Source organism: Cupressus sempervirens, chromosome 11 (genome assembly GCF_028749045.1).
Source record: "Cupressus sempervirens isolate cs-2001-9-10 chromosome 11, ASM2874904v1, whole genome shotgun sequence".
NCBI classification, from domain to species: domain Eukaryota; kingdom Viridiplantae; phylum Streptophyta; class Pinopsida; order Cupressales; family Cupressaceae; genus Cupressus; species Cupressus sempervirens.
The window spans coordinates 30,859,819-30,876,369 of NC_143128.1; the positions used below are offsets into that span (position 1 = coordinate 30,859,819).

At 39.5% G+C, this 16,551-nt stretch overlaps 1 protein-coding gene across 1 annotated transcript in view; it reads right to left on the minus strand.

Annotated features, from left to right (window-relative positions):
• Positions 1-16,551, minus strand: part of DCP2 (decapping 2) — a 99,577-nt gene that overhangs the window by 33,778 nt on the left and 49,248 nt on the right. The gene's annotated exons all lie outside the window — the stretch shown is intronic.

Consider the following 16,551-nt stretch of genomic DNA (forward strand, 5'->3'; position numbering starts at 1 on the left):
CCATACAATGAGCGTCAAAGTCTGCAAACCAAGGAGGAATCCTACACAAATCCCGAAAGCTGTTCCATGTAAATCTCCTCAATGATATCACCATGCAGGAAGGCACTCCTCACATCCATTTGAAAAATAGGTCATCCCTGTGAAGCTGCGAGGGATAAGACAAGGCGGATAGAATTCATCTTGGCGACAAGGGCAAATGTCTCAATGTAGTCAATACCCTCAACCTGCGAAAAACCCTTTGCAACAAGATGAGCCTTGTGCTATCAATCGAACCATGAGCAGCATACTTAGTACGATAGATCCATTTGCATTGCACTAGCTTTCTTCCCTTAGGAAGAGTACAAAGATCCCAAGTATGATTCTTCATCAAAGAAGAATATTCCTCCTCTAATGCACTGTCCCATTTAGAATGTCCTGTCGCTTCTACAAATGTCTGAGGATCATCACAAATAGCATGACTGAGAAGACTGGAACCCGCAGTATGAGAACGTGTGCGACGGGAAGTGGAAGGGTCACCAAGTAGAGATCCTACAGCCTCAACCGTAGCTCGAGCCCATTTAGGAATCTAGGGAGGATCCTGTGGTGGAGGTAAATGGGGATCACCAAGATCATCATCCTCATCATCCGTGAGACAAACTGGACGAGAGAAGGGAGTAATGGGAGGTGAAGTAGGCACTGGAGGCGAGGTATGAATTGCAGGAGGGCTCTCATCAAACTGGACATCTCATCAAAATAGGACCTCTCTGGAATCAGGATCAAACAACCTGTAAGCCTTAACATCCTCGTAGTAGCCAATAAAAATGAGTGGTCAACTCTTCTGTTCCATTGCTTTCCTTTGAGCATCAGGTACAAATGCCCATGTTGCACTCCCAAAAACTCGTAATGACAATACATCAGGCTTGACATGAGACCAAGCCTCCTCAGGAGTCATATGTCAAACTACTTTGTGAGGCATCCAATTCTAAATATAATTGGCACAATTGATTGCCTCTGCCAAAAAACACAAATCCATGGACCTGGACTAAATCATACAATTAGCTATCTCCCGAAGTGTTCTATTCTTTCTCTTGGCCACACCATTCTGTTGAGGAGTGTAGGGCACTGAAAACTGATGCTGAAGACCATGTTAAGAGCAAACATCCCTAAAAACTTGGTTCACATACTCCCCCCCATTATCCGTGTGTATCCACCAAATAGAAAGACCAGACTGCTTCTCTACAAATGTCTTGAAGACTTGAAATGAATTAAAGACATCAGACTTGTACTTTAGAAAGTACACCCACGCATCAATGAATGTAACCACATATCTGGCACCCGAAAAAGGAGTAGGAAATGACATGAGGTCACTATGAATCAACTCCAAAGGCGCCAAAGCACGAGTGGCTCGTCCATGTGGAAAAAAATACCTATGTTGCTTGCCAAGTGCACAAACCTGACAAACACCATCTGTACAGGAAATCTGGGGAAGCCCAAGAACAAGTGCCTATGTGCTCATCTTCTGAAGATATCTGTATTTACATGGCCAAAACGCTCATGCTAAAGTCTGCTTACTGAATCTGCATATGCAACAAGACATGAACCTTTGTCATCAGAAGACTCAAATCAACCAAATCTATAGAGGCGAGATGCAAAGCCAACACTCCCAGTAGCCACAATCATCTCAGAACCATGTAAGTCTCGGATAACCACATCATGTGGTGAGAACTCAACTGTCTTACCAGAGCTTGAGTAGCAAATCTGATAGATGGACAATAGGTTCATCGAAATGTCAAGGACACAAAGAACATCCTGAAGAGACTCCCCGACTAGTGCAACAGAACCAAAACCCATAACTGAAAGTTGTGATGAATTCCCAATGGCAATCTGTGAGGTAGCATAAGGAGCAAGTGAAGTAAGCAACTTCGGAGTGTTTGTCATATGGTGAGAGGCACCAGAATCAAGAATCCAGGTAGGCCCTAAAGTCATAGCTGGAGCAGAAAGAGCATGACCTTTCCCTGCACGAGGGATGAAGACTTAGGAGCAAAAATATGATGCTCCTTCATGGCTTCCTCTAAAGCCTCCAAACACTTCCAACACCTAGAAATGGGATGTCCATCCTTGCCACAAAAACTGCAGGTCTCACTTGATTTCTTCTTGGTCTTGGAGGTAGACTCAACACACTTCAAAGAATCTTTACCCTTTGGAGGGTTAGTTGGAGGTGTAGGATCAATTTTTGGTGTATCTTTCTTTGATTTGGCTTTCTTCTTTAATTTCCCTTTAGAAGATTGAGCAACCAATGCTTGACTAGAAGAGCCAGAGGCATCTGCCTCTTGGATCTTTGCCTATTCCCGTGTCAACCGATCACAAAATGTCTCAAATGAAGGCATTCGATGTCTGTTACCCAAGGCATCCATCGTGGAGTAGAAAGTGGAAGAGAAAATCTAACACTGCCCTCGCAACTTTGAGAGTATCAAAAAAATACACTCATCATCTGTTTTGTTTTTCCCACATCCCTGCAAAATTGCACGCAAAGATTTGAACTTCATCAAGAAGTCTTCAATGTGGGGAAGCTAGCTGGTGACAAAGAAGTCAACTCTACATCAAGCTGAAGTGCCCGGAACTCATTCACTATGCCAAACAAAGTCTGGAATTTGGTCCAAATAGCCCGTGGAGTGGTCAAACCATCCAAGTGAAATAGTAGACAATCTGAAATGTTCAGTGCAATCAATCCCATGGCTTCATCCATTTTGTTTCTATGCTGAAGAACCACAAAGGGGTGTTGTAGAACAGGTTGGTTCTCATCCAAACGTGACCATAGGCCTCATGACATGAGAAGCCTAGTCATTTGTGCTTTCTAGGAGTGATAGTTGTGTGGCATGAGCTGGGTCATAGAAAGATCCGACATTAAGAGAAAAAGACGAAAGTAGAAGAGTTATTCTAAAGTAAATTACAAAAAAGAAAATGCCCCCCCCCACCCCCAAACAACTGATTAAGATATCCCTCAAATACCAAAGAAAACAACTTAGAAAGCACAAAAACTGAGAAAAGAACCTGGATTCTGAATGCAGAAGAGGAAATAGAAGCCTCTATTTCAACTTAAAAAATGGGAGCTCAAACAAACTCGAAATGAAATGAAACTAACACCATTGTCTTCGTCTCTGAATCAACTTTCCAGTGCTTCTTTCGCATCGGAAAAATACCTTTGTATGCTCAAGTTATGGTCAAAAAAGCAACTGCTGCTCCAAAAGACAAGCTCACTGGAAAATTACAGACACGGCAAAAAATTTGATAGCCGTACGGCCATCAATAGGACGTTGCCGGAAAAAAAATCCAACTGCAGGAATGATGACATCAGTAGCTACAAAATGACATCAACTTGCCGGAAAGTGACGTCAACAAGGGGTCTCGGGTTGATGATGTCAGCCGGTTGGAAGATGATGTCACGCCGAAAAAAGGTGACCTAGCAAGCCGAAAAAGTGACGTCAACCTGTGTAGAGGTCCAGTGGCGCCAACGCTAGCGGAGGTGGCAGCCCGGGGGAGTGTTCTGGTTGCGCCGCAGCAGCAGATGGGGGACCGATGGCGCGTCAGTGGGTGCAAATCGATGGCACCGCGATGGTGCTGCCGACAGTGGTGTCGTGGTGACACGGCGGTGATGCTACGATGGCGCCTTTTTCTTTTTGTCAAAAAACCATCCATACAGTCCGTACAGCTTGCCAGGAGGGGTAAAAAAAAATTCTAGAAGCTACAATCACCAAAAACGAAAATTTTATATGGATCCTAATTGTAACGAGCCTTCTAAACTCAATGGCAGCGTTTGTTTAGGCCCAAAGTGCCCTCAAAAATCGCTATTCCTCTTGATTGAAGAAAAAATCACAAACAACTAGGGTTTGTGTCTTTGAATCGCAGCTTCAAAATCCTTCGAACCAGGAAGCAGCAGGGAGGCTCTAATACTATGTAGAAGTTCATGAAAGCCAACCTCACAGTGTGCCAAGATCACCTACATGCAAATAACCTGCTAAAGAGAAAGCGAAGAAGGAAGGAACAAGAGTTTGGAGAAACTCAACAAAGTGAGAAAATATATTGCAACAATGAGAAATGAAAATTGTTGTACAAAAATGCAAAGGGAGAGCCTGTTTATAAAGGCCTCTAGGAAGCTTGTAGAACAAGCTAGAAAGAGCTAGGAGATAAGGTTGACAACTTAGCATACGTCCACAAAAGATGGATTATCCTCCATGTAGGTGAGAAGATAAGTATGACTAAGTAGGAACAAACTCTCGCATTGTCAACAACTTCTAGACTACAACTAATAAATAAATGCATTTAACCTAAGTAAACTTAAATAAAGCGTAAATAATAATTATTTACTCTAACATCTGTTTTGTTTTCTTTTTGCTTCATCTCATTATCATTATTTTTTGAGTAATAATTTATTTTAATACGTATACCTACAAATATAAGATTTATAATATCTATATATGTATATATACTTAACTAAATAAATTATTAATTTTTCTCTTCCTTCGTTTATTCTTCTTGTTTTCTGGACTTGGCTCTGTCCTTCCCCTATTTTTCTCTATTATGAAGTAACTGGTAAATATTTGCTTAATATTAACAATGATCAAGAGATCAATATATACAGAAGAATGAACGATGTTTCCTTAGGAAACAATCGTAACGAATAGAAACATTATATTTTAGATACAGGAAAATATATATTGGAAACATTCTAATATCTAGGAGATTACAATAGATAACCATTAAATGATAATAGAAACTATCTATTGTCGCAATACCCTACCTTAATGGCTAATCTATCCACAACACCAAGTTGTCCTCTAAATTGGACAAACTTATCTGGACCAAGGGGCTTGGTGAGAATGTTTGCAGTCTGATCCGCTATAGGAATCCAATATAAGTCAATTGTCCCATCTTCAAACAGCTATCGTATGTAGTGACAATGAACATTCACATGCTTGGTTCGTTCATGGAAGACTAGATTTCTAGCTAACTTGATAACACCTTGGTTATCAACAAACAAAGTTGTCGGGACTGCTTATGACATTTGCTTATCCCTAAGCACCCAACGAAGCCAAACAACTTCACAACCTGCCTTGACTGTCCTTCTATATTCAGCCTCTGTAGAAGAGAGAGAAATGGCATATTGCTTCTTACTAGTCCATGTGACAGCACCAGAACCCAAACTGAACACATATCCAGGAGTTGACTTTTTATCATCAACAAAACCCGCCCAGTCTAAATCTATAAACCCACTTTAGGATTAGAACTCTGGGAGTAAAAAAGTCCATAATCAGTAGTACCTTTCACATAACGAAGCACACACTTTGCTGCCATAAAACGTGAGATGTAGCTGATTGCGAAGCTGATATCATGTCTAGTAGTAGAGAGGTAGATGAGGTTGCCAACTAGTTGTCTATATGTAGTATCATCAATTGGAGGAGACTCAAACTTGGCTGATAACTCCAAATCTTTCTCCACGGGTGTAGATGTAGGCTTGCAATCCTCCATACAGAATTTGGCATATTTGGACTAAGAAATGAATACACTAGTCGACTACTGCCAAACCTCAACACCTAGGCAATAATGCATGAGCCCAAGGTCAGTCATATCAAAAAACTAGCATAAACTCTGTTTGATTCCCTGAATCAAAGATGTCAAACTTCAAGTGATGATCAGATCATGCACATAAATAACTAGAAGGATGATGTGATTGTCAGTAGTCTCGATGTACAATATTTTGTCTAAAGAACTCCTCTTGAAGCCTTGTTCACTAAGGTACTTATCAATTTTCATGTACCATACCCCAGGGCTTGCTTCAAACCATTGAGAGCTTTCACTAGTCTAAGAACCTAGTGTTCTTTGCCAGCAACCTTGAAACCAGGAGGTTGCATCATGTACTCCTATTCTTCTAGGTCATCATTTAGGAAAACACTCTTGACGTCTAGCTGATGGACCTTCCAGCCAAACTGTGTTGCCATAGCTAGCACTAATTTGATTGTGCTCATCTTAGTAATAGAAGCAAAGGTCTCCTCATAATCAAACCCCTAACGCTGAGAAAAGGCCTTTGCAACTAAACAAGCTTTGTACTTATCCAAAGTACCATCAAATTTGTATTTGATTTTCTAAACCCAACTGTAGCCAATGGGGTTTTTTCTTAGTGGAAGATTAGAAAGTCCTTAGGTATTCCTTTAGCCCTAGATTAGAAGTTCAGACGTCATGGCATGTTCCCACTCTAGAATTCCTTTAGCCTCGAAATATGTTTGAGGTTCAAACACACTGTAAATGATGGCCATGAGAGCAGAGTTAATAGACTCTGTAGATTTGCTCTTTTTCCGAGCAATTCTCCTATCAATGAGTTCATCCTCGGGCAAATCAACAAGTGTCTTAGCCCACCACTTAGGCCGAAGAGGAGAATGACCAACATTAGGATCAAAAGATGCTCTATGATCAAATTCCTCATTAGAAGAATTAGAATCAAATTCAGGTGAAGCATTTGCATATCGAGGTGATCCTTCACGGAAAGTCAGAGGTGTCTGTACAGGAATCACTAGTATAACTAGAGCTGCTGGAGCCCTCCCATCAAGTGGACCTAATGGAAAGTCGAACTCCCAAATCATGAGCCTTCATAGGCTAGTCTGCTGCATCAAGAATAGGAGAAGCAAGCATGAATGATCCTCGTTGTTCATCAAAGACTACATCACGATTGTGTAGGAGACAAGATGTCTTAGTGTTGATCAAGCAGTAGGCTTTGTGAAGACTACTTCATCTAGCAAGCATGAGTTTCTCACTCATGGCATCCAACTTGGTGCATGACGCATCACGGATCCAAACAAAAGCTAAAGAGCCAAAAACCTTCAAGTGACTGATTTTGGGCTTGCGACCTGACCAAGCCTCTTCCAGAATCTTACCTTTGACTACCACTATGGGTGACCGGTTCAGAAGATAAACTGCATTGTTAACTACTTCTACCCAAAACTTCTTAGGAACATGTTTATGTTTGAGCATGGATTGAGCCACCTCGATGGTTGTTCTGTTCCGATGTTCAACTACATTGTTCTATTGTGGTGTGCGGGGTGTGGTTAACTAGTGCTTGATGCTATGAGTATCCAAGAAGCTAGAGAATTCATTATAACAAAATTCCCCCCATTATCTAACCTAAGAGCAATAATAGATTTCCCAGACTCTTTTTCAACTGAAGGTTTAAACTTTTGAAATACAATAAATGCTTTTGATTTCTTTTTAAGAAAATATACACAATTTTTTCTACTAAAATCATCAATAAACAACAAAATATACCTCGATCCAAGAACAGAAAGAGTAACCATAGGTCATAGATATTGGCATGAACAAGTTGAAGTACCTAAGAAGCTTTCCTATTGCTTCCTAGCCAGGCATGCATCACAAACTCCAAGTTGTTGAGTCTGAATATTTGGCAATTCGAGAAAAAGCTCTAGCCATAGCCAAGTCTCGAGAACCACCAGAACCAGTAAGTTTGAAAAGACCATGATCCTCAAGACCCACTACGACAATAGACTAAGTGTACTGATGTGAACTGAAGGTGGCATCCAACTGTGGATTGTGTCACAATAACTGACTGAGTGAAAGTAGATATAGTTCCATCCCTGGAATATCGCATACATCGAGGAAAATGAGATTCCTACCAGTAGAAGGAATCTGAATGTTGCCTTTGCCAACAATGGTGTATTCTTCCCCTCCGCCAAAAATTACATAATCTAAATAAAGATGGTAGTCAGTAAACCAGTCTCTACAGTGGGTGAAATGTCGAGAGACATCTGAATTAATGTACCAGGCAGACGACTTCACATGATCTGTAGGTCTTTTAGCCATGAAGGCGTAAAAGGAAAATTATGTCTACTCAGTGTGCTTTGCACTATTCGCTTTGGGTTGCAAACCAAATTGCTTAAACTTAGACAGCTAAATGTTTCCGACATTCAACCTTCATGTGACTATACTTGTGACAATAGCTACATTGGATATTCTTTTTCTTGGATCCTTTTGATGCTGGAGCAGAGGACTTATGTTGAGAAGATTGTTGTGAATGAGGCTTCCCTTTATCCTTCTGAAAGGATTTAGCAACAAAGTGTCATGTCCCTTTTTAGTTCTGTCTAGCAGTGACATGAGAGTTAGCCTATTATAGAGTCTTGTAGGCTGGCAGTGGTGATCAGGGACTCAATTAGGGTTTTCAGTGTCCAGATTTGATATTACAAGCAGTAATAGATCAGTTGAGAGCAGTTCCTTGATTTTAGGAGGCAGTTCCTTGATTTTAGGAGATTCCTACCTTTTAGGAGGTGGTGATGTTTCCAAAGTTGAGGTTCTATGAGATCACCCCCTGGTCTCAATTTCAAAAGATTTGAGTGTGTTCCCTATAGTTTAGGAGTATCCCTAGATTTGAGGGTGTGACTACCAGTTGTCCCAAGTTGTTCGGCATCAATCACAAGCAGGTGACAAACTCAATTTCATGTTTTAGAGGTGTTTGGGTTGTTCCTTGGCTACTTGGAAAATATTTTAATATATTTTAATATTCTCCTAAGTTAGCATTTTAATAATTTAAATAAGGCCAAGTGTTTAACCATTTTGGAGTAATAAGGAGTTTTTGGCACCATTTGGATCAATTTGCCTATGTGTGATAGCTCGTTGGAAAGAGCTCAGTCTCTAGTATTTGATTATCACTTGTCGGGACTTATTTGATGCTTGGAGCTATTTGTCATTAATAATGTAACGATTTCCTTCTATTTGGATGCCTTTATTAGGAAAATAATGTTATATTATAAAGTTCAAATGCAATTCACTTTAGGGTTCGAATTGCCTTGGAGAGGGGATATAAGGAGAAGGCAACCTAAAGAGGAGTATCTTTTATCATTTTATCATCCTATTTTGGATGTCATTGCTCTAGAAGAGCATTCCTCACCTCGGACGCAAACCCTAGTGCTGAGAGCAGATTTGTTGGGACATAGCCCTCAACAAGATCAAATTCAAAGGTTCCTATGCATACAGTTTGATCAAGGCAGTGGATCGGTTTCTAGTATTTCAGTTACACTTTGCAGGTAGTAGATTTTTAGAGAAGGCGGCCACTTTGGTTCAGCCTAGCGTTTATTACAGCAACTCACCTAGATCCCATTTTCAGCTAGCATCCATCTTGTTTGAAGCACATCTATATTGGTACTATTCTGGAATAAATCAAACTCTACTGGTATGGTTTTAGAATCATTTCCGGATTAGTATGTATTGCTGCATATTATTTCTATCACTTCTATTTATCAGTTGTTATTTATTCATTGTAATACCTATATTCTACAAAATACAAAAAGAAACAACATTCTTCTGCAACTTTTGTCTAGCTTTATAAGATCAAAGAAAAATCTACCAGAAAATATAATTTATATAATTAAATATTATAGCAGCAGCAGAGCAAATATCCATTTGGGACATTTCAGTGGTATCAGAGCCTGATCTTGTTAGCCTATGGATTTGATTACAAATTTATGCATCCAAGAGCTGAGATACACTGATTTTATACGCGTAGGACAACTCAACTTGAGCAAGGTTTTGGAATTGAACAGGGAGTTCCTGCCAGCCTGTTGGGTTAGTTACAGGTCAATACCATGGCTAGAATGAGAAATGGATGCTCTAAGATTTCATCTCGGTCAACAGGTACAAGTTAGAGGCCTCCTGCTAAGGCTTTCAATGATGCAATAATGAGCAACTACCATCAGTATCGTTCTCTTCCTAAGGAGATAGAGGACATGCTTGCATTCACACAATTTATGGGTATACCAAATGCCAAGGATGATTTGGTATCCAAAAGTTCATATCAGCAACAAGGAAGGAAAGAAGAATCAAAGGATAGAAAAGAAAGTATTGGAAGACAAGATAAGTTAACAAAGGAAACACGGACCAACAATAACCAGCAAGAGGAATTATCAAATGAAGATCTTCATGGGGTATCAAAAGAGGATATTGAAGAGAGCCCTACTCTTCAATGGCAGTCCACATCATTTGCTTATGGATTTACACATGTCCATAAGCTTATTTTGGAAAGCCAACTGAAGGTTGGTGAAGAAAATGTCATTGCAGCCTTGTCACATTTTGACAGTTCCCACAAGTTAGTAGAGAGCTACATTTGGAAGGTACAACTTGAGGGTAGACATAAATGGAAAGAAGAAGAGGCTTCATCAATCTCTGATTTGCATGTGCTTAAGACAGCCATGGAGGCAATGAAGAATAATTACTTAAACCTCATTTCAGATAGAGATCATCTTCTTGACCTTGGTGTTATTTACTCTATTGCTTTGAGGGGGAAAGAAGAGGAGATTGATCAACTTATTTCAGAACTTTTAAAGATTAGAGAAACTTTGGGAAATTCTCAAGTAGCTCTCCTCATGGCAAAAAATCAGATTGAAAAACTGAGTAGGGAGTTGAGTTTAATCCATGCTTTACCTACAAAATTAGAAAATCAATGGGAGGAACATTGTGTGGAGCTGAGTCTACTACATTCTACTTCAGCTCAATCAGAAAACCTACCTCTTGCAACAGCCTGTTCAGATAGACAACATATTCATGAGGTAAATGAGAAAGAGAAACCACTTGATGATACATTATCCAATGACACCAGTAGTTCCATTAATACTGAAGATATACAAGATGATTCCAAAAAGGTATAGAGGAGGATTCCAAAATTCTAAGTTTGGATAGTAGCAATTTTACTTCCCATTCTCATGAGTTTGTTGCCTATAGTCTTGAAGAAGTTCATGACATACATTCAGTCATTGCTGATAACACCTTTTCCGAGATGAGTGTTGATTTGATTTTAGATAACCAACTCTTTGAATTGGATGATGAGGAGGCTCTTGATCTTGATGACACAAATGGTATAAGGAGCTCAATCTTGGAGTATGATTGTGAAGTTGAGCATACACTTGGTGGGCCGGCCACTCAAGAGTAGTCCCTTATGGGCATGGATGACACATATACTTCTATTAAGAGGTGGCCTCATGGTTTCCTTGACGGGGCAGAAATAACCTTGCTGATTGGTGACTTTGTACTCTTCAATCCATTGAGGATTAGTGACTATTCTAGTGGGGATCTTATGACTCATCCGAGTTTTCCACTGTCTACATTAGGTTTTCAACAATATGGGAGTGTTGGGAGGTGCTCTTATCGGTTAGCGAGGGAGTGGGGAGTGTTTGTTGTTGATTGGAATTGGTTTGATAGTATGTTTGATATCACTTGTGTTGCTGGTCAGAGTTATGACAGTGAGATAGGGTGGCCATTGTTGATAGTTTTTGAACATGCAAGATATTACTCACCCATAGTTATGGTGTCCTGCATAAACAAAGGGTTACTTGATAGTGATGATGATAATATGAAGTTCTTCTACATCACACACAATATGACATGTGTTTTGTTATGGGACCCAGGTATTGATTCGTGAGATACATCACTTCACACAGACTTCCATATATTGCTTCATGGTTTGGAGTGTTTGGGCATTTTTGTCACAATGGAACAGCTGGTTGTATGTTTGAGAGATATGGAGGGTCGCATGTTATTGTTGAGAATGTTATTTTGTCAGTTTACCCGGATTGCATCAGGTTCAAGGATTGTTAGTAGGGACCTCATGGAGAGGCATTGGCAATATGGGTTTGCACATCTATTCAAACGGGTGCAATATGAATATGTTGCATTTTTTTTTGTAAATTGGTTTGGAATCCAGGAATCGACATGTATAATATATTCCTCAAGTGGATTCATGGTGAGCTACTACACTTTGAAGATCTTGATGTTTATATCAGAGTAGTACAATAGAGGACATGGTTGTGTTGGCTGCACTTGGGCAAGTATTGTTATAATACTACGTATCATATGTTGATTGCTATGACTCCATTTAGAGCCCTCTATGGTTATGATGCTCTATCTTTTGTTGATCTAGTGATTAGTGACAACAGGGTTCTTTTGGCACAGGATTGGGTATAGAAGAACCAAGACATCATGAGATTTCTTAGAAAGAATCTTCAGCAGGCACAGAATCAGCAAAAGGTCTATGCTGATCGACAGAAGATTGAGAGGATATTTGAGGTGGGGGATATGGTATACCTACAACTGCAGCCTTACCGACAGAGCACCTTTAAAAGGGTTGGAGCTAAGAAGCTTAAACCTTGTTTTTATGGAGCATATAGGATTATCAAGTGTGTTGGAGAGGTTGCGTATGAGATTGAGTTACCATCTGGCAGTAGGATTCATAATGTCTTCCACATGTCGTGTCTAAAAAAGGCACTGGAACAACATATTATACCATCTCCAGATCTTTGAAGAGAGGGAACACCAGCTAAGAAGCAGGGTGATTTGAGAGTATCTGATTCACTAGAGAGGTCTCCCTATAGAGGACGCCACTTGGGAGAGCGAGACTATTTTACAGCATCCAACTTTGCAATTGCTTGTGGGCAAGCATTTCCGAGAGAGGAGGATTTGTCATGTCCCCTTTTTAGCTCTGTCTAGCAGTGACATGAGAGTTAGCCTATTATGGAGTCTAGTAGGCTGGCAGTGGTGATCAGGGACTCAATCAGGGTTTTCAGCGTCCGGATTTGGTATTACAGGCAGTAGTAGATCAGTTGAGAGCAGTTCCTTGATTTTAGGAGGCAATTCATTGATTGTAGGAGGAGATACCCACCTTTTAGGAGGTGGTGTTGTTTCCAGAGTTGAGGTTCTATGAGATCACCCCCTGGTCTCAATTTCAGAAGATTTGGGTGCTTTCCCTATATTTTAGGAGTATCCCTAGATTTGAGGGTGTGACTACCAGTTGGCCCAAGTTGTCCGACATCAGTCATAGGCAAGTGACAAACTCAGTTTCATGTTTTAGAGGTGTTTGGGTTGTTCCTTGGCTACTTGGGAAATATTTTAATATATTTTAATATTCTCCTAAGTTAGCATTTTAATAATTTAAATAAGGCTAAGTGTTTAGCCATTTTGGAGTAATAAGGAGTTTTCCGGCTCCATTTGGATCGATTTGCCTATGTGTGATAGATCGTCGGAAAGAGCTCAATCTCTAGTATTTGATTATCAATTGTCGGGACTTATTTGATGCCTTGAGCTATTTGTCATTAATAAAGTAACGATTTCCTTCTATTTGGACGCCTTTATTAGGAAAATAATGTTATATTATAAAGTTCAAATGCAATCCACTTCAGGGTTCTTTTAGGGTTCGAATTGCCTTAGAGAGGGAATATAAGGAGAAGGCAACCTATAGAGGAGTATCTTTTATCATTTTATCATCCTATTTTGGACGCCATTGCTCTGGAAGAGCATTCCTCACTTGGGACGCAAACCCTAGTGTTGAGAGCAGATTTGTTGGGATGTAGCCCTCAACAAGATCAAATTCAAAGGTTCCTATGCATACAGTTTGATCAAGGCAATGGATCGGTTTCTAGTATTGCAGTTACACTTTGTTATGGGGAAATTCTACAAGAGAAATTGGGGAAGTGAGATTAGGAGGAAGAAAATACATTATATAAATGAGTTCAAGCCCACTTGTGATCAACTCCAAAAAGCGTACATAGGAGCCAACATTTCTTGGAGGGCTAAAATTCTTATTGCTCAGCTGAGAACCAACTCTCACCAACTTCGTTGTTGGAAGAGGCCAAAGGAGGCTTGGGAAGAGAGAATTTGCAGATTCTGCAATTTTGGGAAAGTGGAAACTAAACAACACTTTATTTTAGAATGTGAGGCCTACAAGGACAGCAGAGATAAATTTGTGGATACTATATGTAACAGTTCTTGGCATAACCTATTCAACAAAGAGTACACTAAGCAATTGGGTGGGCTCATCATCATCCTACACAAGAAACGAACGGAGCTACTTAAGTCTGCTTAAGTTGTCTTGCTGTCCCATAGGCTATTTTTAGCCTCACGGACGTTAAAATTTTATCTATCTATCTCTCTATCTTTGTAGGCAGTGGATTTTTAGGGAAGGTGACCACTTTGGTTCAGCCTAGCGTTTATTACAGCAGCTCACCTAGATCCCATTTTCAACTGGCATCCATCTTGTATGAAGCACATCTATATTGGTACTAATCTAGAATAAATTAGACTCTGCTAGTATGGTTTTAGAATCATTTCTGGATTAGTATGTATTGCTGCATATTATTTCTATCACTTCTATTTATCAGTTGTTGTTATTTATTCATTGTAATACCTATATTCTGAAAAATACAAAAAGAAACAACATTCTTCTGCAACTTTTGTCTAGCTCTATAAGATCAAAGAAAAATCTATAGGAAAATATAATTTATATAATTAAATATTATAGCAGCAGCAGAGTAAATATCCATTTGGGATATTTCACAAAGGCTTTCTCTATGGAGGGGGGTCTGGAAATGCTACCGCACTGTTGTTTACACCAATCTTGCTGAAGGAGAAGTGTGCAAAGATCTATGAACTTCAGATCAAATCCAATAGAAGTGATGTTGAGCGTCTCGATAAAATGCACGTAGGATTTGGGTAAACTCCTGAGAGTTATGATCACAATGTCCTCTTCCTCCATCTTGTGTCCAATGGCAAGCAATTGATCACAGATTTCCTAAATCCTATTTAGATGTTCCTAGAGTGATTTATGCTTATCCATGATAATAGAAAACAAAGTGTTCTTGCAAAAGAAGGCTTTTCTTTTGTCTGAAGTTTCTTGAGATGCTCACATATCTCGGCAGTTGTTTTGTTGGATGGAATTTGCGGGAGTTGATCATCAACTATAGATAATTTGATAAGCATCATCGCCTCTAGATTATTCTGATCTCATGCAATTTGATCAAAACCAACTTGAGTAGGTCGAGTTGTAGTATCTAAAACCACCTTATCACTGTCACGATATTTGAAGATGGTAACATCGACTGTTTCCACGTGCCATAATTGCAACCGTTTAACTTTTGATTTCCTTCGAGCAAAATATTAGTCAGAGATGCCATAGCATGTTTTCCAGTGGAAAAAGTGTGAAAAATTGTGAAGGCACGTACTTCGAGGAAAAAATGAAAGACCCATAAAACTGAATAGGTACCCAAAAGAGAGCTTGGAAAACCCAAAAAAATATGCTGCAAAATTTTGAATGCACTGACTCAAAATTTGAGGCACAAAAATCGAGGTACCCAGAAAAAAGGGATGACAACCTAGTTGAGATCTCGAAAAACCCACCAAAAATCTGTATTAAAAATTTGAGCAAGTATAGAAAATTAAGGTTAACATTGAATTCAATGTTACTTGGCACTTACAACATACTAGTGCTCAGCATAAACTGTTTCGTCATGTTGTCCTTCGTCCTTAACAATGCTTGGCATGAACTGTGTAACTCGGTCTATATAACACTCACCTTCTACTAAACTCTGACTAACTCGACATCCAATGTTATCTCTGATTAGCTCAGTAATCATGTGAGTACTCGGCGACCATTAGCATGCTTGGGAGTAACTACTGCTTGGTACTTGACTTAGAATATTTACAAGTCTTCATTCATTTGCTCGGCCTATATAGAATGACTCGGTCACAGTGCTAACCGAATAATCCTGCCTTTTGAATGACTTAAGTGTTTGATACTAATAGACAACATGACTTAGGGATTAACATTTACAAGCTTCTTTTTTTCACAAGGAGAGCTAGACTGGCCTTTGACGATAGGGGTGTTTTCAATGTTTTCCATACTATCCCAGCATGACCTGCCCTTATAGGATACTCCTCTAAGAGCATTAGCTCTCACACGGACTGATTATGGCTCAAAAAATTACTCCATTTTAAAATAAGGCAACAATATTTGATGAAATTTTCTTCCAGTCTTCACAGGCATATGCTGAAGACAACAATATTTGATGAAATTTTCTTCCAGGCTTCATAGGCATATACTTTTTTGGCCCTTGTTCTCCCTTGACAACTATAACGTAGCAGCACACTATTTTATTTTACCTTTATGAATTTATGTTCTTTTGATTCTAACGTTCTCCCTTCCTAGAATTTACTTTTGTTAATAACTGTAAACTCTAGCCTCGTTGACTTACTTTAAGGTAATATGAGGACATCAATATATTTTTTCTTTATTTCTTGCTAGCCAAGCTTTAGATGGATGACAAATATGTTAGCTGGCAAAGTGTGGGGTTTGTTGACAATGTCCTCTATAATTCCATTAATAAAAATCAACAATGGCATTCAACATCTTGGAAACTACAGAATATAGACTTAAACCTTAGAAGTGAGTTCACAATGGACAAGTGGAATGAAATTCATCTAAGGGCTTCATACAACCTTCAGTTTAACTAAAGTGTCCTGCGAGCAAAAGGTCATTGGTGTGACCATGTTGAGATGCTAGGTGGTCTGATTGACAAGCAGAAGGAATGCAGATCCAACTCCTCCTTAATAGATTCTTTGCAGGCTCATATGTGACCTCCTTCAGTAGTAAGAGATGCACACATGTGGGTTCACCCACTGCAGGATATCATAATCATCCATTGCCACAGACAAAACAATTTGAGACAAACTCTCAGTCAGCATAAATTAAAAAGT